The sequence below is a fragment of the Vulpes vulpes genome, chromosome 4 (genome assembly GCF_048418805.1).
Source record: "Vulpes vulpes isolate BD-2025 chromosome 4, VulVul3, whole genome shotgun sequence".
Classification (NCBI taxonomy): Eukaryota; Metazoa; Chordata; class Mammalia; order Carnivora; family Canidae; genus Vulpes; species Vulpes vulpes.
This window is the reverse complement of record NC_132783.1, coordinates 5,852,179-5,878,254: the sequence shown is the minus strand read 5'-3', so window position 1 is coordinate 5,878,254 and position 26,076 is coordinate 5,852,179. Positions and strand designations below refer to the sequence as shown.

Genomic DNA, 26,076 nt, shown 5'->3' with positions numbered 1-26,076 from the left:
CCCAGGATCGAGTCCCACATTGGGCTCCCTGCGTGGAGTCTGCTTCTTCCTCTGCATGTGTCTCTGCCTCTCTTTCTCTCTCTGTGTCTCTCATGAATAAAATAAAAAAATAAAATAAAATAAAATAAAATAAAATCTTAAAAAAAGAATAATTATATAACCATTAAATACAATTATATACTTGAAGATGCCTTGCAAACTGTATATAATGGTTACATGATTTCACTAAAGCATATGGAAATTAAATAGCTTATTTCTTTGTTTCTAGACACTACATTTTCCTTGCAGAGAATGTTGATGTAGCACATTGTCATACTGCTTATAAATAAACCACAAAAACAAAACCCTGAAAATGTAGAAATACATGCCCAGAAGTTTCCCTAATCGCCTTCTAATTAAGCAACTTGTTGGATTCCAACCTATTTCCTTCATTCTCTCTGTAATATATTTACTAATCAGCATGTCTTTGGAACATTAAGACTGTTAAGTTACTTATGAAGAGATCTTGGCACTTGTAGTTACCATGAGTTGAGTGCCTAACAAGAGTCCACTGAGGTTACTCTCAACTAACTCATGCCAGTTAAAACTGTGAAAGGTATTAGGTGATTTAATTAAGTGCTACATAATTTGCTGATATCTACGTGCCAAAGAAACTGTGTGTGTGTGTCTGTGTATTTACATGAAAACTGTGTCTAATGCTTTGGAAAGATGCAGTAAAAGGAAATTAATTTTAAAACTCTGTTTAACTTAGCTTTGGTTAAAACAACTCTAAAATATTGGAGAAAATGATAAAATTTTTAAAAATATGTATTCAAATTTTTTTATGTATTCAAATTTAATGATGAGTTGGTCTTTATTTTTTTATTTTATTTTTTATTGTTTATTTTTATTTTTTTATGAGTTGGTTTTTAAATTTTGGTTTTGTTTTATTTTTTCTCTTTAATTTCTTACCTCACTTAATTATATGTAAAAAAAAAAAAATCCTAGCGATCACTGACACCATATTGGATTATAAATATGGGAGAACACCAGTCTATAGATCCATTTTTAATAAAAATTCCTTGCTTTTACTTAAAAATATGTCAGTGACTATACATTAACATATTTAAGCTAAATATCATTACAAAAATATGTATAACCACTTTTTAAAAATTCCGTTTTTTTGGTGATTATTTCAATTCCAAAGGATTCAGGATAAAATGACTTTGCTGTGACCTTCTTTCGGGTCTTTCTAATGCAGAGATGGTCAATGTACTTCTTAAAAGATAAATTAATAGTCTAAGAATTTAATTTGATCATATTAACTTTCTAAAAAAGACAACTCCAAATTTATTTAATTAATCTGCAGATCCACAAGTAATCTTAAGAAACACTTAACTGTGAAAAACATGGAAGGATGTCTCTATTGGATTTAGTAGAATCCACACTTATGATTATCTTTCTACAAAAGAATGTTCATTTCAACTGCATTTGTTCATTTATCTGTTCAACTATTTTACCTATTGCCAAACCGATGCTTTACCTAAAATAAATCCATTTCTTAGTTCAAAGACCTCATTCATTTGCACTTAGAAGGATATGGACAAGAACAAGGTCCATCATCCAGTTAGACACATAGATTGAATAAGCTGGTGGATTCAAGAGGAATCAAGGGAAATTCCGAGGAAGATGAAAACATGAGCATGCCCTCTACTTCCTTTTCAAAGCCAGAACTAAGTGATCAGAGACAATAGGAAGGAGAAAACCCTGAATCCCTATAAATGTAAAAATCAGAAAAGGCCAGCATGTCCTACCCCATGCTTCTAGGATATTTGCCCTGTTAAGTCAAGAATTTAAAAGACCGTAAAGAGGAACCTCAAACTTGTTTCAAAAGAAAGAAAAAAGTATGTGGAAAAAAGCCTAGCAGGACCTCCCCAAGATGTGTTTAATTGTAGAGAATTAAGGGCTCTGGAAGAAGAGAGGACAATCTAACTTAAATTCTCATTGAATATTAGGCAGTAGCTATGGAAACCATGGAAATATGCCTCTCCTATCTACTGCCACAGAGCAGAGCTGACTGATAGCCCCACCTGCTGCCTTTCTATCACTTTTACACTACAGTCACCCTTTCCAAAGACTTCTTCCCAGCAATGAGTAGACTCAGCCATGGTCCTAATGTAGCCTATTCCTGTGAGACACGAGACTCCTCCAGCTGCAGATTTTGGTTCCAGGACTCTCCTTCAGGCTAGCTGAACCATCGGTGGAACTGTGCTGCAGTCTGCACCCCCTCCTACCCACGACTCTTCCCTCTCTCACCCTCAATGATAGAAAGCTTAAATGGGATCTGAAGGTTCTACCTGGGATCTGAAGGTTCTCCCTGTCTCCTTTGCTATCCTTCACAGTCATTTCCATTTGTATACATCTCTTACAGATAGAATCTCATCTTAGTTTCCTACTTCTCAGAAAACAGACAACAGGATAGGGATTTGGGACTGGCTAGCTCACCCCTGGGCAGGCAAGAAGAGGCCATTCTGAGAAGTATACAGCAATGGAGTGTTCCTGGTAAAAGGTGGTTGCTAAACTGCTAAAGAATTAACTAACATACCCCAGGGCGCTCTAAGAAAACATCTTAAAATACAGAAATGCCCCCTTGGGTACAATAATCACTGAAAAGAATAAACTGTTTTATACAAAAGATAAATCAACAAATTATATAGTCTCAGGGAGAAATAAAAAAATACACAGAATAAAACAAATAATAAAAAAAGACTAAGTTTTCAGAAATATTACTACAATTAAAGGTGATGATTATTAGCCAAAGTTAAAAACACACTACTTCAGCAGTTGAAGAAACATTTGACTACCATTTCTCAATCATAACTCAGAAAAAACAAAAAGGCTTCTCCTATTATGTTCAAAATTGCTACCAAACCTGGAAAATATTAGCATAATATGAAATCTACAGCCTAAGCAAGTTTATCAATATTGGAGTAGAACTCTTATAAAAAAATAAATCTGGATCATATATTTTTTTAAACATGATCAAGTTTAGTTTACTGCAGGAAAACATGATTGGGTAACAATTAAAAAATGACTTTATGTAACTAATGGTAGCAATTACAAATAAATGAGGAAAATAATATTCTACATCAAAATAAGTGGAAAATAATACAGCATATTAAAATAAATGGAAATTGCAGATTCTCTTCTGGATTTAAAAGTACAGATAACTTTGAAAAACAAAAAAGCTAGAAAATTCCTATATAAATTTTACTGAAATATAAAAGATTTGACAATAAAAAAAACCAGACACTTATAGATCATAATTATCAAATTAGGATGAATATGTAATGATATTCCATTAAAAACCCAATGAAATTTTATACAGTAATTTGAAAACATGAACTTGGTAGAAAAAGGTAAATATATATATTTATAAATAAAAATTAATCATGGGGACTTTAAAATTACTAGATAGTAAAAGCAGAAAAATGAGCTTTCAAAAATGAGCTCTATGTTACATCATACAGCAGTGGACATTTCAAACATTTTAAGGGAGCAAAAAGTAAAAAAATAAAAAATAAATATTAAACAACAGAAAATATAAATTACAATATGCATGTACCTGATCTTGGGACAGAAAGGTGCTTTCAAATTTGAATGCAAATAAAAATGTACTATCAAAAAATAGTGGATAGAAATCAGTGTGACATTTTCAGTTTGAAGTAAAATGTATCAGAAACATAAAAACCAAAAGGAATATGAGGGAGACTATTTGTCCCATGTCTAGCAGACTATGAAAAGAATTTTAAGTTCTACAAGAACAAGGAATGTTCCAGTTGAAACTGGGAAAGGGCAATGAGTATACAAAATTTAAGTGGTTAAAAACATATGACACTTAGCCATACTACGCTTCTTTGTATTTAATACAAATAATTCAGATGAAAACACCATTGTCATATCTGTCCTTTGAAAAGATAATTATTTATCATATATAATATTAATACCAGGACTGGTGACTGTGCCAAAAAATATAAAATGACTCAACTGCAGAAATCTATCTTCTATAATTTTATTCTTACGAAGTTAGTATTATACTTACATAAAAGGACAGTCACTTAAACACTGTTGTGATTATGAGAATTTAGAAATGGCATATAGTTCAACGATAGATTAGCTTAATAAATTTTAACACAACTCCATAGTAAAGGTGAATTGTAGCAGGTATTTTAATGAAAATATGAAAATGTTTCTGATCTTTAGCTGAGTGAAGTTACACTGCATAAACTTAAATACGCAGTATGATTTCTATTTTCTAAAATATGATCATAAGCACCCAGACAAAGATGACATATATACATCCTTCTATATTTAAGTTCACATTGTTTTTTCTGGGTGAGTGGCTTATTGACGTGTGTTTCAATAAACTGTGTGTACTGGGAGTGGGAAACATCCGTTCCTTGATTTTTACAAGCTTATTTGGTCAGGGATTAAGTGAATAGACATCACTGAAAAATCCCCTGGATCTCCTTTCTTTTCCTATAAGGAAATACAATGATCACTTTCATTGAGAGCTATTTGGTTAAGCAAAATTACTTTCTTGCTTTTTATCCATCGGAGAGCAGTTATATACCCAAAATCAATCAGAAGAAAAACACCACATAGGGTTCTCTAGGTCTCTGTATGCTGTACAAATATTGTCATAGCACTCCGCTGAATAACAGCACAGGGTGATAAATGCATAATATGGTCCCTGAAGTCCAGTAAAATAATGGACATAGGACACTGGTTAGTGGTGGACCTACTGGCTAGCACTACTTTTTTTTCAGATCAATAAAGCAGAAACACTAATGTTTAATTTCTCTAGGAGAAGAAGAGATGAAAATATGCATATAAAATCATGTTACAAATTAAACTTTCAAAAAGCAAACAAGAAATATATTCTACAATACCAAAATTAGATGATTGTCCTAGTAATAGAGAGTGACATTGTATCTCTTCTCTACCATCATGACATTTTTTGTAAGTACACACACTAAATTATTTACCTATCCTTTAATAACAAAAACAAAAACAAAGCTTTCTTCAGTAATTAGTACTTGGTGTTAACCAGTTTTTAGCACATTGGGACCCCTGAATAGTAGACCAGGACAGAGGCCTGGTGACAATGTTCTGAGGCATTGTTTCATGGAGACCGTAGGTTTTAACCTTTGTGAAATCAGTGAATCATTAGATTTGACTTCACAAACATGCTCAGAATTTCTCTTTTCTCCTTTGTCTTGCCCCCAACAGAAGAGCAGTTCAACCTTTCAATATTTCAAAAGTCTATTTCTAAGCTAGTTGGAGACAAAGAAGAGATGAAACGGACTGTTATTAATCTGATCCATAATTTTAGGAGTAGCAAGGGGTTGAGGGCTGGGAACCAAGTGTAAGGATTTATAATACAAGAATAACCTAACCTTCCTGCTCCGTGTGCCCCTCTCCACCCCACACCACACACACGCACACATGATGTTAAGTTATTCACCAGTGAGCTTCCGGGAACAAGAGATATTTATATACTCAGTTTCTAAGCAGACCATAAAAATGGAGAAAAGGGTAAAGGTCATTGTTTCGCCACTGGATGCAGAGAAAGAAAAATCCCTAAAAACCAATTTCTCCTAATGCTTTCTGTTCTCTTGTGAGACAAGAAATAGGAGAACTGAGTGCCCAGAATGACTTCAGACTCCTGGCTTAGGAAATGCTGGTGCAGCACAGCAGTATCTCTAGTGAGAGAGGGATGGAGCTCTTGTTATATAGGCATTAAACCATGAGCAAGTGATTATATGCTAAACCGACATATTTAGGTCAGTTTTTGGTTCTGCAAATAAGGATCTTAAAAGTTGTCATATTATCGTTCACAAGTGAAAAAGCTAAACAAACTAAAAAATCAACAACCCTTCCTGGATCCCTAAAAGAGGGGAGGGCACAGGGGTAAACTGCTGCTCCCAAGACTGGAGAGACAGAGAGTACACAAGGAACCTCAGGTACCATGAGAACCCAAGTGGAAAGGGAGGAGTAGGAAACCAAAACTGTAACTGAAGGATTGCTGGAGACTCAGTGTGTACAAGTCTGAGCCTTAAAAGCTCTCAAGAAGGACGCCTGGGTGGCTCAGTGGTTGGGCGCCTGCCTTCAGCTCAGGTCATGGTCCTGGGATCCAGGATCTAGTCCCACCTTGGGTTCCCTGTGAGGAGCTAGCTGTGGAGGCCGAGAAAAATCAAGGCCATTCCACCTCAAGTTTGGCATTAGCACAAGTACAGCCATCTTAGGCCCCTGTGAATAAGAGATGAACTTTACAGGAAAAACTGCAGAATGTCCTTGCCAGGGAATCCCATATCAGAAAGACAACAGAGCTCAGAATTGCCCTCGGCAGAGAGTCCCATATAGAAAGACAACAGAGCCCAAGCCCGTGGTAGAAAGTTCCATATTAGAATGAGAACAGAGCTCAATGCCCTTGAAAGCCCCATATCAGAATGTAAACAGAACTTGAGAAATTCCCACCCTCCTTCTGGAGGTCCCCTAGACCAGCCCATAAAAAACCCAGCTATAACCCACTTCAGGGTCCAAGTCCCTGCTCTGCTGTGTCGGGTATACTTGGACCCCAGCTCAAGCTTGCAAATAAACCCTCGTGTGCTTGCATCTGTGTTGGCTCCTTGGTGGTTTCTCGGATTTGCAGTCTTGGGCACAGCACTAGCTTCTCCCTCTGCTTATGTCCCTGCCTCTCTTTCTCTCAGTCTGTGTCTCTCATGAATAAATCAATACATCTTTAAAAAATTTAAAAAAATAAAATAAAAGCTCTCAGGGAACCCAGTTATTTGAAGGGCCTCCACAACTCTGTTATGATTTACTTCAAGAACTTGACCAGGTTCTCACAGTAAATACCAGAGAAAAATCCCCTTGGTCTTCTTGGGAGTGGGGGAGCAAAACCACTTTGAAATACTCCAGGCACTCGGTTCTATTCTTTTTTGTTTTTAATCTTTTTTGTTTTGTTTTGTTTTTAAGATTTTATTTATTTTTTCATGAGAGACACATACAGAGAGAGAGGCAGAGACACTGGCAAAGGGAAATGCAGGGATCACGACTTGAGCCAAAGGCAGCCGCTCAACCACTGTGCCACCCAGGAGTCTCCGGGTGCTTTGTCCTTAACAAGGCCTGCCCTCTGGGAAAACTTGCTGACTAAAACCTAAGAAAAAAAGGAACAGAAGACACAGTAATGACTGAGAATCTCCCCCAAATTACTGTCAGACATCAACCCACAGATCCACAAATCTCATTGAAAACCAACAAGGGGTAGTGGAAGGGAGGGCAGGTGGGGAGATGGGGTGACTGGGTAATGGGCACTGAGGTGGGCATTTGAGGAGATGAGCACTGGGTGTTATGCTATATGTTGGCAAATCCAACTCCAATTAAAATATACATATATATATATATATATATGAGATGACAATTTTATATATAAAATTCAAGGCACAAAAAAAAAAAAGGAAAAAAGAAAGAAAAGGAAAACCAAGTAGGATAAATGCCAAAAAATCAAAAGCAAAACACCTACAGTTTCAAACTACAGGAAACCAGAGGTAGAGAAGTCATAGTTTAAAAAAAAAAAAAAGCACCTTGCCATGGAGGAACAAAGATAAAAATCACAGCCAACTTCTCAAGAAACCATGCAAGCAGGAACATAAGACAGTGACATCTAAACATATAAACACATAGAGGAAAAAAAAAAAAAACACAAAAACAAAAAACAAAACAAAACAAAACCCACCAGGCTAGAATTCTGTACCTTGTCAAATTATCCTCCTAAAGTGAAGGAGAAATAAACACTTCCTCACACAGCCAAAACCCGACAGCCAGGAGCTCTGTCCTGCAAGAAATGTTAAAAATAGTTACTTACACAGAGGGGGGCATTGGGGGCTGCCTGGGTCTCCTCAGGGGTTCTGCGCAGCCCTGGGGGTGCCACCCTGGGGTCTCGCCCAAGTGGGGGAGGGTCCTGCCCGCAGACGGCCTGGAGCAGGGGAGGGTCCTGCAGGCGCCCCAGCAGGAGAGCATCCTCAGGTGGCCTCAGCAGGGGAGGGTCCCGCAGGCACCCCAGCAGGGGTGAGTCCTGAGGTGGCCCCAGCAGGGGAGGGTCTTGCAGGGACTTCAGCAGGGGAGGGTCCTGCAGGTGGCCCCAAGGGGGAGGTTGTGTGCTGACTGCCCCGAACCCAGGGCCCTGGCCCCAGAGGGCGGAGACACTTCAGGTTGAGGCGACCTGCAGAGCCTGTTCTTCCTGCTGCAAAGGTCAGCAGGCTCTCCCGTGCACCACCTGCCTAAGTAAGACCCCGATGCCATGCTGTCGAGGGCCGCCTCCTGCCCTTCATGTCTAACTAACGTGGTGTAAAGGACTCTTTTTTTCCAGTGGAAGGAAGGAGGCCCAAGAAAGGATGCTGGGTTTTAGTCAGACAGCCAGGGGCAGCCCCCTCAGGACCCAGGAGCCTGCAAAGATGCTGACTGGTGGGAGGAAGCCTTTTTAGGCCTGTCACCTCTAGGTCCTTTTGAGCCCTGTCACTCACTTCTAGACCTTTTACTCAGGTAAGACCCAGGATGGTGGAAACTAGGTGAGATGACTTCAGGATGACTTTCATCTTGACTTAGACATTTAAAAATCTTCCTACTATTAAAAAGAAAAAAAAAAAGTCTTCACATTTTCTTTGAAGACTGAGCTGTTTCTTCCAACCATGAGCTGTCCTTCCAGCTATGAGCTGTCCTCCCGGCTATGAGCTGCACCAGGCATCCAAATGGAAAAAGTCTTCAAACCCCAATACATATAAGGACTATCCAGGTGGTGGATGGTGTTTGCACTCCTAAGCTATCAGGCATGTGCCTGAAACTGCATGACTTGGCTAGAACAGCAGTATCGGGTTTGATGCATCAGACCGGTGTTCCAAATGAAGTTGCTGATTATATCATGTTTGGCACAGTTACACAGGAAGTGAACACAACACAAGCAGTGTGGTAGAGAGGCTGCCCTTGGAGCTGGCTTCTTCGACAAGAGTTCTGCTCACACGAGCCTGCATCTCTGCCAACCAAGCCATGACCACAGGTGTTGGCTTCATTGCTTCTGGCCAATGTGATGGACTTGTGGGAGGTGCTTTGGAGTTAATGTTGGACATCTCTATTTGCCATCCAAGGAAGATGGGGGAAATCATTCTTGATCTCAACAAGGCCAAGACTCTGGATTGATCAGTATTTTTAACCTCTAAATTCGAATTGAATTTCTTATCCCTTGAACTCCTTCTGGTGGCTTTCTCCACCAGTGAGAGGATGGGCTCTCTGCAGAGCAAATGGTCACTGCCTTTGCTTTTTCGGACTCAAATAGGACGAGTATGCACTTTATTCCCACAGCCTGACCATAAGGACACAAGATGAAGGACTCCTCTCTGATGTTGTATCCTAGAGTACCATGAAAAGATACAGTTACCAAGGTAATTCCATCCATCCTTTCTCCCTGGAGCAGATGGCCAAACAAAACCCACATTCATCAAGCCCTGTGGTATAGCGACAGCTGCAAATTCTTTCCTGACTGATGATGAATCAGCAGTGTTGATTATGGCAGACGAAGAAGCTCTGGCCATGGGTTATAAATGGAGGGCATTTTTTGAGGGATTTTGTGTAAATATCTTAGGATCCAAAAGATCAACTTCTAAAAAAAAAAAAAAAAAGATCAACTTCTACTCAGACAACATATGCTATTCTAGGAGTTCTAGAGAAGGCAAGATTAACTGATACTGATGCTTTTGAATTTCGGGATGTTTTTCTCAGGTCAGATTTTGGCTAATTTGAAAGCCATGGATTCTCATTTGTTTACAAAAAAAATACATGGTTAGAAAAACCAAGGTTAGATTGCCTTCTTTAGAGAAGTTTAACGACTGGGTTGGATGGCTGTTCCTGGGATACCTATTTGGAGCCATTGGCTGTAGGTTGGTCTTGGAACCTGCCAACAGATTACAGGAGGAAGAAGGCCATTCATTATTGCCTCGTCCCCTGTCTGGGGAGCAGGACCATGCTATGACAGTAGAAGCTTATATAAAGTAACAAATCAGGAAGAGGTGACCTGGGGTTTCCGTGCAACACTCACGTTAGGTAATGCCATGTCAACGCATTACTAAATGACATCTGTAATTTCTAGCTCCTCTTAAGAAAACAAAATTTGTGGCCCTCTGTTAAATTATTTTCAGTTAAGGCTTGCTGGCTTTCTGAGCTTTCTAAGAATCATGGCATACTGCTTTTTCAGGGGTTACTTAGCCACCAGAATCCTAAACAGTGATAGGTTTAAGTAATTATTTTTGGTCTTTATTTTCACTGAAGACTAAATGAGTGGTTGCAATGTAGGGGAGAGGTTAGCTGAGATTTGGAATCATCTTTGTAACATTTGCAAATTATACTCACTCCTGTATGTAACGTAAAGATAACTATTTTCTATAAAATGCAAACTAGTGTGCCTAAATTAACTTAATTATGTAAAGATAATTCAGACTCTAAAACAAAGTGAAGTATTGTCTCTAAAAAAAAGTCTTTTAAAGACAGTGAAAATAATATGTCAGAAACTCAGATCTAGTTAAAGGAAGAGCATTAAAAAAGGAATAAGTAAAAAAAAAGGAATAAGTGACAATAAAATTTAAAAAAATCTTTTATTCTTAATTATTCCAACAATACATTTTTAAAAATAATAACACCAACAATATATTCGAATTTGTATACTTATGTATGTATCCTATGTGCTTCTGTATGCTTATTTATAAATGAAAAGAATGGCAGCAATGATACAGAGAACAAGAAGAAGGAATTAGGTGTATTTTGTGATAATATACTCAGACTATTGATGAAGTGGTATATTGTCATTTGAAAGTGGATTTAAATTAGCTGTAAATATCTATTCCAAGCCCTAGGGGCATCCTGGGTGGCTCAACGGTTTAGTGCCACGGTCAGCTCAGGGCATGATCCTGGAAAACCAGGATCGAGTCCCACTTCGGGCTCCCTGAATAGAGCTTGCTTCTCCCACTACCTGTGTCTCTGCCTCTCTCTCTGTCTCTCATGAATAAATAAATAAAATCTTTGGGGAAAGAAAAAAGACAAACCCTAGGGCAAAACCCCCAAAATATATGCTATATGCTAAGCAATGAAAAAATTTTGAATCATATAAAACGTTGAATCATTTAAAACCACAAAAGGTAGAAGAGTGTGGAAGACGAAGTATAAAAGCATCAAATAGAAAACAATAACAAATATGGTATATATGAGCCAAAACATATCAATAATCACTGAAAACCAGTGGTCTAAATGCACCATTCAAATGTTAAAGATCCTCAGAAAGAATCAAAATCAAGGCCCCATTAAATGAAGTCACCAAGAAAAACATTTTAAATATAAAGAGACATACAAACTAAAAGTAAGCAGATGGAGAAAATACACTATGCTAATACATATTAAAAGAAAGCAGAAATAGCTATATTAATTTCAAACAGCAGATTTCACAGCAAGGAAATTTATTACAGTTAAAGAAGGACATTATGTAGTGGCACAAGAGGTCAATTCCCCAAGAAGACATAACAATTCTTACTGGGTATATGCCTAACAACAGATCATCAACCTGTGAGAGGCAAAAACTAATAGAACTACAAAGATAAATCGACGAATCCACTATCATGGTTGGGGACTTCAAGAACATCTCTCCGACATAGATCTAGCAAGCAGAATGTTACTAAGGACATAGTTGAACACAAAACCATTAATCAACTGGATATAATTGACATCTATCGACTAAATCTTACAACATCAGCATGCACATTCTTTTCAAGCTTCGCATTCAACAATATAGACCACATTCTTGCCCATAAAACTCATCTTAGCAAATTTAAAAGAAAACAAATCCTACCACATTTACCCTTGGATCAAAATGGAATTAAACTGGAAATCAGTATTAGATAACAGGAAAATCCCACAATATGTGGAGAGTAAAGAGCACATTTCTAAATACAGACACACTTCATTTTATTCTGCTTCACTATGTTGCATTTGTAGATAATGCATTTTTTTTTTTTTTTTTTTTTGCAAAGTGAAGGTGTGTGGTAACCCTGCATCAAGCAAGTCTACGGGTGCCATTTTTTTTCAGCAGCATTTGCTTACTACATGTCTCTCTATCCAATTTTGGTAAAATTTACAGTATTTCAATCTTTCTCATTATTGTATTTGTTATGCTGCTCTTGGATTACTGATTATGACTCACTGAAAGCTCAGATGGTGGTTAGCACTTTTTAGCAAAAAAAAATATTTTTTAATTAAGATATGTACATTTTTAGACATAATGATATTGCATACTTAATAGACTTTGATATGGTATAAACATAATTTCTATATGTAGTGGGAAACTTAAACTTCATTTGACTCATTTTATTGTGATATTTGCTTTACTGCAGTGGTCTGGAGCTGAACCTGCAATATCTTTCAGGTATGCCTGTAATACATAGGTCAAAGAAGAAATCTCAAGAGAAATTTAAAAATATTTTTTTCCTAAATGAAAATGAAAAAAGAATTTATCAAAACTTGTGGGATGCAACTACAGCAGTATTTATAGGGAAATTTATAGCATTGTATGTATAAGAAAAGAAGAAAGAGCTAAAATAATCTAAATTCCCAAAGTAAGACACTAGAAAGAGAATAGCAAATTAGATACAAAGTAAGCAGAAGAAAAGAAATACTAATAATTAGAGCAAAAATCAATGGAATTTAAAATAGGTAATCAATACATTAAATTGACAAAACCCAAAGCTGTATCTTTGAAAAACTAAAATAAATTGATAAGCCTTTAGCCAAGTAACTAAGAGAAAAAGGAAGGAAGGACACAAATTATTAATATCAGAAATGAAAGAAAGGACATCACTACAGACCCTATAAACATTAAAAGAACAATGAAGGAATACTATGAACAATGCCATTCCCAGATATTGTCCATGTAGATGAAACAGGCAAAATCCTTTAAAGACATAATTTGCCAAGACTCACCCAAGAAAAACAGACAATCTGAATATCCTTATATCTATTGAAGAAATTGAATTAATACTTAACAACCTTCTAAAACAGGAAGCACCAGGCCAAGATGGGTTTACTGATGAATTACACCAAAATCTTAAGGAATAAATTATACCATTATCTACAATGTTTTTTGGAGGATGGAAGCAGAGGGAATATTTCCTACTTCATTCTACGTGGCCAACATTACCCTAATAACAAAACCAAACAAAGATACCACAGGAAAACTACAGACTACTGTCTCTCATGATCAAAAATCCTCAATAAAATATTAGCAAGTTGGGCCCATCAATATACAAAGAAGAATTATACACCACAACCAAGTGGGATTTATCTCAGATATGCAAGGCAGATTTAGAATTCAAAAGCTAATTAATTCATCAGTGGACCAAAGAAGCAAAATCACATGATTATATCAATAGATGCAGAAGAAGTATTTGCTAAAATCCAACCACCATTTATTAAAAACAAAAAAACAAAAACAAACTGTCAGTAAATTAGAAATAGAGCCAAACATCCTCAAATTGATAAAGGGTTTCTACAAAAACCCTACAGCCAACATCATACTTAATGATGAGAAACTCAATATTCTGACTGAAGTCAGAACAAGGCAAGGATGTCTCCTTTCACCATGCTTTTTTCAACACTGTTCTGGAAGTTCTAGCTAATACAGTAAGATGGGAAAGGAAATAAAGGAAATATAGATTAGAAAGGAAAAAAAAATAAGATTATTTTTGTAGATGACATGGTCATCTGTGTAAAAAATCTGAAAAAGTTGGCAAAAAATTCCTAAAACTAATAAATGATTATAATAAGTTTGGAGAGTAGACATTAGTATACAGAAGTCCGTTGCTTTCCTATGTATCAGTAAGTAGATACATAGTAGTAGTAGTTGAACAAGTAGAACAGGTAGTTGAATGAGTAGAATTTGAAATTAAAAACACAATGCCGGGCAGCCCGGGTGGCTCAGGGGTTTAGCACCGACTTCAGCCCAGGTTGCGATCCTGGAGACCCGGGATCAAGTCCCATGTCAGGTTCCCAGCATGGAGCCTGCTTCTCCCTCTGTATGCTTCTCCCTCTGCCTGTGTCTCTGTCGCTGTCTCTGTCTCTCTCTCTCTCTCTGTCTCATGAATAAATAAAATCTTTAAAAAATAAATAAAAATAAAATAAAAAAATAAAAACAATGCCATTTACATTAGTACTCACAAAAATGTAATAGTTATAAATCTAACAATATGTATAAGATCTATATGAGGACAACTATAAAGCACTGGTGAACCATATAAAGGATAAACTAAATAAATGGAGATATATGGTCCATGTTCATGTACAGGAAGGCTTCATATTGTCAAGATGTTCACTCTTCCCATTTTGAACTACGGTTTCAATGCAATCCCAATCAAAATTTCAGCAAGTTATTTTGTGAATATATGGACAAACTGATTCTAAATTTTATATGGGGTGTCAAAAACCCAGAATAGCCAACAAAATATTGAAAAACAAAGTTAGAGGATGACACTACCTGACTTTAAGACTTACTATAATCTACAGTATTTAAGAAAACTTGAAATTGGTGTGTGGGGGGAAACAGGAAATTAATCAGTGGAACAGAAGGGAGAGCACAGAAGGAAACCCACATAATGTAGTTGACTCATTTTTACAAAGGAGCAAAGGTAGTACTATGGAGCAGACCATCTCTTCAACAAATGGTGCTAGAACTACACATCCATATACAAATAAATGAATCTGGATACAGACCCTGCAGCCCTCACAAAAATTAATTCAAACCACAACATACATCTAAGTCTAGGATAATATGAGAAAAGTTAGTTTACCTTAGACATGGTGACTTTTTAGGTACAACACCGAAGGCTGATCCATGAAAAACAAAATTGATAAGCTGCACTTCATTAAACTTACAAACTTCAGCTCTGTGAAAGACCAAGAAGAGAACAAGAAGACTAAGCTGTAGACTGGGAGCAAATATTTGTAAAAGACATCTGAAAAGACTGTTACTCAAAACACACAAAGAACACTCAATAAAAATTAAATAGACAACCTGACTTGGAAATGGGCCATAGGCCTTAACATGTACTCCTTCCAAAAGATGGCAGATGAGCATATGAAAGATGATCCATATAATATCATCAAGGAAATGCAAATTAAAATGAGACACCTCTATACACCTATTAGTTGACCAAAATTCAGAACAATGAACACTAAATACTAGTGCGAACATGGAACAGAATGAATTCTATCATTGCTAGTGACTATGCAAGGTGGTACAGCCACTTGGGAAGATGGTTTGGAGGTTTACTCTTAACCATATGATCCAGTAATCATAATCCCTGGCATTCACCTGAAAAATTTGAAAAACTATGATGTCCACACAAAACCTGCACATGGTTGTGTATAACAGCTTTATTAATAATTACCAAAATTTGGAAGCAATCAAGATGCCCTCATTAGAGGAATGGATGAATTAACTGTTATATCTAACAATGGACTATTACTCAGTACCGAAAAGAAATGAGCTATCAGACATGAAAACATGAAATATTACTAAGTGAAGGAAGACCACCTGAGAAACCTATGATTCCAACTCCGTGACATTCTGGAAAAGGCAAATGCAATGGAAACATAAAAAAGAGTAGCGGTTGCAGGTAGCGAGAGGGAAGAGAAGGATGAACAAATGGAGCAAAGGGGATTTTAGGGCAGTGAAAATGCTGTTTCATACCATAATAACAGACACATGGTAGTAAACACTTATCCAAATCCACAGCATATACAACACCAGGAGTGAACCATAATGTCAGAACTATGGGCTTTGGGTGATTATGTTGTGTCAATGTAGGTTCACCAACTGTAACAAATGTACCCCTCAATGAGGGATGTTGATAATGGGGGAGACTGTACATGTGTTGGGTAGGGATAGTTTGGGAAACCTCTGTTTCCTTTCAATTTTGGGGGAACCTAAAACTGCTCTGAACAAACAAAAGTCTTAATATAACAGCACATTTTAAAAAATCACATATTTAAGAGAAAAATGAGACGATTGCCAAAGTCCCTGTTTTAGTAAGATTTGGAAGACCTCTACAGTACTCTGAAGTTTTTCTTTTCTTTTCTTTTTTTCTTTTTTTTTTTTTTTTTTGCCATAAGATATCTCCTGTCAGTATTCTCCAGAACACATATGCAGAGATTGGTCAGTCTTATACCTGAGATCTTTAATTTGTCTTGTGGAAAAATGACACATCAGTGAAAAACCCATTACTGCAATCAATATTTCAGGAAGCCTGGAGAGCACATGCTTGCTGGTGACAAACTATGTAATTGCCCCCAAAAGAAAGGTGGACATTCCTTCCTAGGATGTTAGCTATTCCAAAAGAAAATATGAAACCTATTTATTTTGCTAATAAGGAAGTGCTATGTGATTAAGAAAACTACTAACAGTCCAATGGAAAAAAAAAAAGAATGACACATTTAAGGGGAAATGGTCATTTATAAATTAATAGATCTCACATTATTGGGGAACAGTTACTTGACAGAAAGCATTCTTAACAGAACTAAGGACTGGAGAAAAGGCTATCTGTAAATGCTATTATGACCAATTTTAGTTTTTATATACTCATTCTAATCCTTCTACTTTTCAATGAAAACTGTTCTAATTTCCAAACATGGGGAAAAAAAACTTCACCAGCACCTGGCTGTTTCCTCCTATCATTTTCACACATTTAAGTATTTAGAATTTCTAAATACTAAATTCCTAAGATATTTTCAAGGCATATAATACTTCAGTTTCTTCTGAAATATTTATCTATCCAATCATTTGTTAACTACCTACATTTCTATCGCCTACTAACATCTATATTCTATCTATCTATCTATCTATCTATCTATCTATCTATCTATCTGTCTATCTATCTATCATCTATCTATCCATTCATTATCTATCTATCAATATACATCTATGTTGCAACAAGAATTGAATATGACACACCGTGGTACAAATGATTTCTTGTTGGTCATTTATAGGATGTTGAAAACTCTATTATATTATCTTTTATTAAACTGTGATTAACTCATTTGATTCCCATACCCAATTATGATGAGTCTTTACTTTAAAAATTGGTAAAGAATAAATAATCTGTATGATTTTGCATCTTTTATGGTTTAGGTACATTTAAAGTGCTATGTAAAATCTAGGAATGTTTGGTAATATATTAAAAATATTAAAAAAATATTTTACACATAAATTACTACTACAATATAGAATGATCATTGTGACTTCAATCTGTCTTCTCGGGTAAAGTCTATTTGGTGTAACATTAGTATGGATTCAAAAACTTACCCATTTTGAAACTATATTTTCTCTAAGTTTATAGTCAAATTATTCTTAGTTAAATGAATTGCTATCATTTAAGCTGAGTTAATTTTATCCTTAACAGAATGAGAATATTTTTCTTATTAAGCTACACTAGGTTTAAGGCATTTGCACAATATTAACAACTTAACAATAAAGATGAAAATTCTGTGGTAGAGTTAGATCTGATAGCTTTATGTATTTAAAATCCTCTTTGTTATTTTTAATCCTCCTTGTACATATTCTCACATAATGTAATTCAGTGTTTGAGGCAAACTCAATTACTGAAATTCACAGTGTATTAAAAACTTTAAACTATGTTTAAAGATACCATTGAGATGCGGGAAAAGTGGAGATTACTACAGAAAACCATACCCAGGAGATTAAGATGAACATTTATCTACTCAAGGGGAAAATGTGTAATTCCTCTTGAGATTTGAGGAATTATTTGATATAATCTATAGTGCTTTTTCATATTATAAAGCAAAGAATCGTTGGGGTTTTAAAAATGTTAAAAGCACTAAAATGTTTTAAAATACCATTTTCTTGCTTACTTATAATTCATATCTGCAGTTTACTATGTTTTGTAGATTGCTAATATATTTGCTTTCCACTATTTATATTATTTCAGCAAGTATCAGAAATATTTTATAAATACAAGGACTATTATATATAATTATAAATATTTTATGATTACATATATATGATGTTCTATTTGTTTTTTTTTATGATGTTCTATTTGTGAGAAGAGGAGATACATAAGTACCATAATATTGTCAGTGTATACTTCAAACTCTCCTATGTCCAAGTCCCCAAGTGATGGGAAAGAGGAAGCTATGACACAGGAAATCAAGAGGAAGAAAAGGGGAGTTTTTAAAAATTTAGGATTCTTAGAGTGAGACAATAAAAAAAAAAAAAAAGGGAATGGAGGTAGGTGAAATGAAAAGGTCCTTTTTGGATCCAAAAGCCTGCAGTTGGGATAGAGTAGAAATGATTAGATAGATGATAGATGGATGAATGGATAACTAGATATATATATTTTTTTTTTTTTAAATTTTTTTTATTTATTTATGATAGTCACACACACACAGAGAGAGAGAGAGGCAGAGACACAGGCAGAGGGAGAAGCAGGCTCCATGCACCGGGAGCCCGATGTGGGATTCGATCCCGGGTCTCCAGGATCGCGCCCTGGGCCAAAGGCAGGCGCCAAACCGCTGCGCCACTCAGGGATCCCTAGATACATATATACATAGATGTTATGCACCCCATTATTTTCTCCCAAATTCATATACCGAAGTCCTAATAAGGACCTCAGCATGTGACTATATTTGAAGATGGGCCTTTAAAGAGATAATTAACTTAAAATGAGACCATTAGGATGGGCCCGAAACCATGGGTGACCTTATAAGATGAAAACTTTTTTTTTTTTTTTTTTTTAAGATTTTATTTATTTATTCATGAGAGACACAGAGAGAGAGAGAGAAACAGAGACACAGAGGCAGAGATACAGGCAGAGGGAGAAGCAGGCTCCATGCAGAGAGCCCGACGTGGGACTCAATCCCAGGTCTCCAGGATCACCCCCTGGGCTGAAGGCGGTGCTAACCACCGAGCCACCCAGGCTGCCCAAAATGAAAGATTTATAACACACAAAGAGACACCACTTGTACACTTGCATGGAGGGAAAGCCATCTACAGCAACCTAGAGACAGCGAGAAGGAGGCCTTTGATAAGCCAAGGAGAGAAGCCTCAGAAGAAATCAACCCTGCTGATATCCTGAACTTGGACTTCCAGCCTCAGAACTGTGAGGAAATCCATTTCTGTTGTTTAAGACACCTAAACTGTGATATTTTGCTTTGGCTGCCTGATTGAAATAGAATAATAAGACATTATCCCTGTTCTCGTTTTGGATTCTGTGGAGAAAACTGGTTTTTAGAGTGTGTGTGCAATAATCTGGGGCAGGCCCAGCAGAGGCGTGTGCCACCAGGGGTTGCGCCCACAATTCTCTAAGCCCCTGTATTTATTTATTTATTTATTTATTTATTTATTTATTTATTTATTTTTTAAGCCCCTGTATTTAAATAAGAGTTTTTCCTCTGTTGCTGCCTGTGGGAGACACAGGGAGTCAGTAGACCTGCCATTATAAAGGTCCTTTATCGGAATGGGGAAGGAGACTAAAAAACAGAGGGATGGGATGATTTAAGACATAAATAAATAGAGGTTGTGACTTTATCACAGAAGACTGGCAGTGCCAACAAGGGCTACCCAGTTAAAGTTGGCAGGGGACCTAGTATTTAGCATGATACATTGCTACAGCCAGTACCAAAGACCCATTGGCCAGAAAAAGGACAGACACGTGGATCTAAAGCCACTTTCTCTTTGCAGTAGAGGCAGGTGACCTTTCCTCTTAACACAGGTGATAATTTGGGAAGAAGTAGAGGAAGAAAAATCCTAAAACAAAACCCAAACCAAAACAAAAACTCTATATTCAGAAAACACTGAATAGAATGGGTAAAATGGAAGGTGATATTGTGATATTTTCAAACTGCAGGAGTGACTCCACTGTCCCTAGAATGCCCACAAGACCCTGGCCTGAAGGGACTCGTGAATACAAGCAGGTGCCTTGACTTTTGATTAAATCACATCTATAAGCAAAGAAAGCATAGTCGCCTATGCACTCCCGCTATTGGTAAATAAATATAAAATAAAACTCCACCAAAAGTACATATTTCTCCTTTGTTGAACTCATAAAAGGTTACCCTGGGCTATTAGAAGTATTTGAGCATTGAAATTGCTGCTTACAGTGATGTTTGAATTCATATTAAAATAGCAGAACATATTTTATTATTTCATGGGAAAAGAAATCTGACAGGAGGCAAGAAAATTAGTCTCTAAAAGGGTGACTAATTCCTAACCTCACTGAATGGAGGGTCTAGAGGAGCTTGAGCACAAGAACTGTCAACCATGAATATATCTTAGGAAATAGAATGAATTGTGTCTTCAGTGAGGAGGTGTAAATAAAACTAATTACAAGGAGGCTGGGACAGTAAATTGTGGAAAAGAACGGGAAGAAAAGTAAGGGATAGGAAATTTATTTTTTTGGGGGGGGGATAGGAAATTTAATAAGTACTCATGTTTATATCTCATTTAAATCATATAATTCCAAAACATTCCGATCAAAACATGTTTCTAAACCTTTGTTCTTCAAGGCCCTAAAATAGGAGTCTGAAGACTATGGTATGTGGGGAAATCCGAACTTTCACCAGGCTATCCAAGTAGAGAGAAGACACAAATTGCTGATATCAGAAATGAAAGGGAGGCCATCATTCCGGATTCAGTGGATACTAGAATGATAAAAAGGAAATATTATGAACTCCATGTCCATAAACTAGATACTTTAAATCAAAAGGACCAGTTCTTTGAAAGACTGAAACTGCCAGAATTCACGCAAGGATAAATGAAAACTGTGAATAGGACTAGATTTTTAAAGTAATCGAATCAATAGCTAACAACTTTCTAAAAAAAAGCAAATATCAGGCCCAAATGGAGCCACCGCTGAATTTTATCAGACATTTAAGGAAGAAATGATACTAATTCCCTAAGTCCCATTTCAGAAAATAAAAGCAGAGGCCACACTTTCTGATTCTGTGATGCCAGCATTATCCTAGTACAAAAACCAAAGTCATTCCATGAAAGGAAAAATAGAGACGGGTATCTCTCATGAGCTTAGATGCAAAATTCTCAATAAAATATATCAGCAAATGTCATCCAACAGAAATTGTACATAATTATCAAGAGAGATTTATTCCATTTATGTGACAGAGTCAGAAACTGGTTTTATGTAGCCACAAACTAAGAAATCCCCAGAGCCACCAGGATCTGGAAGATGGAAGGACATATCCATAGAAACTTTGGAGGAACCACAGCCCTGCTGGCAAATTAATTTCAGACTTTTATCCTCCAAAACTGTGATAAAATAAATTTCTATTTTTTTTTGAAGTCAGGAAGTTTATGTTAATTTGTTACGGCAGCCATAGAAAAGTAATACAATGCCTAATAAAGTAACTCAATATTTTGAATGAAAATGTATTATACCCTTTTGTAAAAATTCATTGTGTGCTCAAGATTGTTGAGAGAGATCACACCCTGCCCAGGCTCTTTGTTAGGCGCAGATTCAAGTGGGAAAAGGAACGCGATTTAACTCGATGTCCCATATCTCAGTGCACCAGTGTCAGAGCTTTTTCTCAAAACATCCTCTCCAATGAGATTTGGAAAGCAGAACTGTGACTTAGATAGAACTGCTTAGTGCGAAAAATAGAATATTCACAGCAGATGAAATATAACGGAAAATGAGTCTTCAAACGGTGAAAAGAAACAAAGAAGTAAATGCATTATTGGCTCTCTACTTAAAGGTATTGAGAATATTAATTTTACCAGGCCTGAGCTAATAGCCGTATTCTGGGTTTACATTAATGAAATAGTAACAAAATTGTTTATGCACTAAGAAATCTTCTGTGTCTTATTGAGGGTAGGATATGGGTTTTGGAGACACATTTAGTAATCTATTAAAACAGATTGTTTGACAAATAGATTGAACAGATGGTATAATGAACCCAGCAACTCAGCAGAATTTATCCATTCTTAAAATTTCACAGTAGTGGCAATTGCTACAATTTTATGGACTTTTCCCTAGTTTTTCCAAAGGTATTTTTTTGTAGAATAAAGCCTTCCACATACACCATCATAAGTAGTAATGACCAACAAGATAGGTAACCATCTCTTTTTTTATTTTTTATTTTTTGGAACCATCTCTTAATAATAAATATAGCTACTCTGGCCACTAAGAAAAGCAGTATTACCTTTTGAACTTGAGAATAAATCTTTATATATTGTGGTATTCTGTGTTTGTTTTATAATAACATTAAAATTACTTTTAGATAATGTGCATAAGTATATTGATGTGTAGAAATCTATGATAAGTAACATCTGTATGATACATTTGATAAAATAATATGGAAAAGCATGCTGAAAAATGTTACAACAACATAGGAATATTCTAAATATATGGCATTAAGAAAAAATTACTCGGATGCCTGGGTGGCTCAGTGTCAGGGCATGATCCTGGGGTCCTGGAATCGAGTCCCATGTCAGGCTCCCTCCTGCTTCTCCCTCTGCCTGTGTCTCTCTCTCTGTCTGTCTCTCATGAACAAATAAATAAGAATCTTGAAAAAAAAGAAAAAATACTCAAAAGTTGTATGACAAAATATGTTATGAAAAATAAATTTATATATGTATAATTTATATCTGCATTTTGTCATGAAATACTAGATAAGCATCAAAATATTCACATTTATCTCTATAGTTGGTTTTACTTTTCATTTTTATATTTTTTAAAATTTTTAAAAATGAACAAGAATTCTGCTCCAATAAAAAGTTCTGTCTTTGCTTCTAGGTCATTCTAAAATTTGCTAAATCTTAGTTTCTCTGCATATTAGCCATAAAATCATACTGATCAACAAGGAGGACAAATAAAACTAACCATAGCCCATGTCTCAGCGTAACAGGAGATAGATGACTATAATCCTCAATTTATATGTAAAAAGGATAAATAAACATGATATTCCAGCGATGGCTTATATCAGAGCTCTGAGTTGAGAATGCATGGAACCTGAAGTGAGCGCGTGAAAAAAGAAGTGGGGATGCAAGGGCTCAAGGGAGACGGGACTTAGACAAAATCATCCCAGAAAGAAAAATTCCTTTTGCTACTAAAAAAAAAAAAAAATTGCAACCAAGTTTGTCTGAGACCTGGTGGGTCTCAGCAGGAGATAAAGGGAAACCATTTGAACAACGATAATAACTAAGTTGGAAGTCATAAATATCAGCTGCTCCTGGGAGATTAGGTAGTAAATAGAAAAGGAACAATAGGGACGCCTGGGTGGCTCAGCGGTTGAGCATCTGCCTTGGGCTCAGGGCATGACCCCAGGGTCCTGGGATCAAGTCCTGCATCGGGCTCCCTGCAGGGCTCCTGCTTCTCCGTCTGCCTGTGTCTCTGCCTCTCTCTCTGTGTCTCTCATGAGTAAATAAATAAAATCTCAAAAAGAAAAGAAAAGGAACAATAATGTATAGACATGTAGAAGTGACTGGAAAGAAAGAAGAAGGTGGGGAATTAAGGGATCCTGAAGGAACAAAAGCAAATTAGAGAATAGAAAACCACACCAAACACTCCCCTCAACACGGCCGAAGGAAAAAGCTGTATAACAAATGTAAATTAGAAAAAAATTAATGCAGACACATATGTGTTCTCCTTAGGACTAAATTGGTAGTAATGCTATAGAGTTTGACTTTTACCACTGCAGAGACAGAAAGCAACCTCACATGTAGCACAGGAAATACAGAAGCTTCATCTAAGTGATTAGCTGATCAGTCTTCTGCAGAGTTTTTTTTTTTTTTTTTCACCCTGGACAAACGTGAATGGTACCCAAGGAAAGTATATTGTCATGACCCCATGTAAGCGAAGAGATTGAGCTGCTTGCCAGTGCACAGTTAGAAATGCAAACAAGGATGAACTGAGTTGTGTTATTATAGGCTTTATAAACTCTATTGAGTTTACTATTACTACTATTATAGAAATGTACTGTAAAAATGACTATAGTAAAAATAATATCCTTATTGGAGATTATTTATTTTTATTTTTATTTATTTTATTTTTTTTTCTTATTGGTAATTATATATTTTAGCCCTATGCACTTTTGTTGAAACCACCTTTTCATTTTAGAATTTTGCTTTTTAAAATTAGCATAAAGTTGAATTTTTGGGGGGGGGGTACAGGCCTGTGAACTTAACACATGTATACGTTCACGTGACTGCTACCAAGTGGGGATACAAACCAGGTGCATCAGTGCCCAGGCCGCTCCTATGCATCCCTTTTTTATAGTTGAACCTTCTTCTCATCCTGACCCATGCTAACCACTAGTCTGTTCTCCATCACAATATTTACTGAGAATGTCATAAAAATAGAATCATATAGTATGTAACATATTGAGAGTGATTCCTTTCACTCAGCAGAATGAATTTCGGATTCATCTGTTGTTGCAAGTATCAATACTTTACCCAATTTCATTGCTAATATTATTTAAATATTATCATTTTCTGTTGAATTGGCTTGCATCTTTGTAAAACCAAATGGCTATATTTGTATGGGTCTATTTCACGACTCTCTTTTCTGTTCCATGATCTGTGTGTGTGTGTGTTTTTCCAAAAATTTTATATCTTAATTACTGTAACATTATAGTAACACTTAAAGTTGGGTATTGTGATTTTATTTCTCTTTCTCAAAATTGTTGTTTAACTATTTCCTTTGCCCTTTAATGTAGATTTCAGTACTGGCTTCTTAAAGTCTACAAAACCTTTTAGAATTTGGATTAAAATTTCACTAAATCTACTGGACACTTTGAGAAGAATTAACATCTTGACTATGTGGAATATTCCAGTCCACAAACACGGTATATGATTGCTTCACTTATGTAGATCTTCCTGAGGTGATGTTCAACTCACTTATTAGTTCTAAAAAATGATTTTTTTACTTCCTTAATATTTTCTCAATATACAATCATATTGTCTACAAATAAGAGCAGTGTTTTTTCTTCTTTCCTTATATGGATAAGTTTTATTTCATTTTCTTCCCTTTTATGCTATGTAGGACTTCATCTATGGTGTTGAATATAAGGACATTAATGCCTTTTTCCCAAACTTAGGATAAAATAACTTAACATTTCACCATTAAGTGTAATGTTAGCTGTAGGTTTTCTGCAAACATCTGTTCTCAGGTTAAAAAAAAATTTTCCATCTATTTTGTGGAGACATCTTGCCATAAATGTATGTTTAATACAGATAAATGTTTTTTTTTCTGCATCAAAGTTGATAGATTTTATATTTTTATATTTTTTCTTCTTAGTTCTAGCAATAATGTTGATTGTATAGGAGAATTTTGAACCATTTGTATATTGTTAAAGGTTGTAGAATATTATTAATTTTCATGTTAATGGATTGGGTTTGCTTATAATACTTTGTTGAGAAGCTTTACATCTGCGTTCTTAAAAAAAAAGTTCAAATCCGTGGAAGATACTGGATAGAATTAGTGGCTTCCTATTTAAATGTTTTTAGAGTCCTCCAGTGATACCCTCTCATTCTAGAGTTTTGTATCTCATAACATTTTTAATGATGAATTTAGCATGTTTAATAATTATTGTACAGTTCAGAGTTTCTGTTTCATTTTGGGTGAGTTTTGGCAGTTTCCAGTTTTTAAGAAACCCTTTCATTTGACCTAAATGGTTGAATTGACATGTGTAGAGTTGTTCATAATATTCCCTGTGGTCATTTTTTAAAGATCTTTTTGTTTATTCATGAGAGACACAGAGAGAGAGGCAGAGACATAAGCAGAGGGAGAAGGATGGGAGACTCGATCCCAGGACCCAGGGAGCACGACCTGAGCCACAGGCAGATGCTTGACAACTAAGCCATCCAGGCCTCCCTCCCTATTGTGATTTTAATGTCTCTGGATCTGTAGAGATGTCCTGCATCATTCACTTTTTATATTGGTAATTTATTATTTCCCTCTCCCTTTTGTGGGATTACCT

The 26,076-nt window shown here is 36.0% G+C and overlaps 1 pseudogene; it reads left to right on the top strand.

The window, feature by feature from the left end:
• The first annotated feature begins 8,770 nt into the window (after positions 1-8,770).
• On the top strand, positions 8,771-10,089 carry LOC112934950 (trifunctional enzyme subunit beta, mitochondrial-like; annotated as a pseudogene).
• Positions 10,090-26,076: the final 15,987 nt, after the last annotated feature.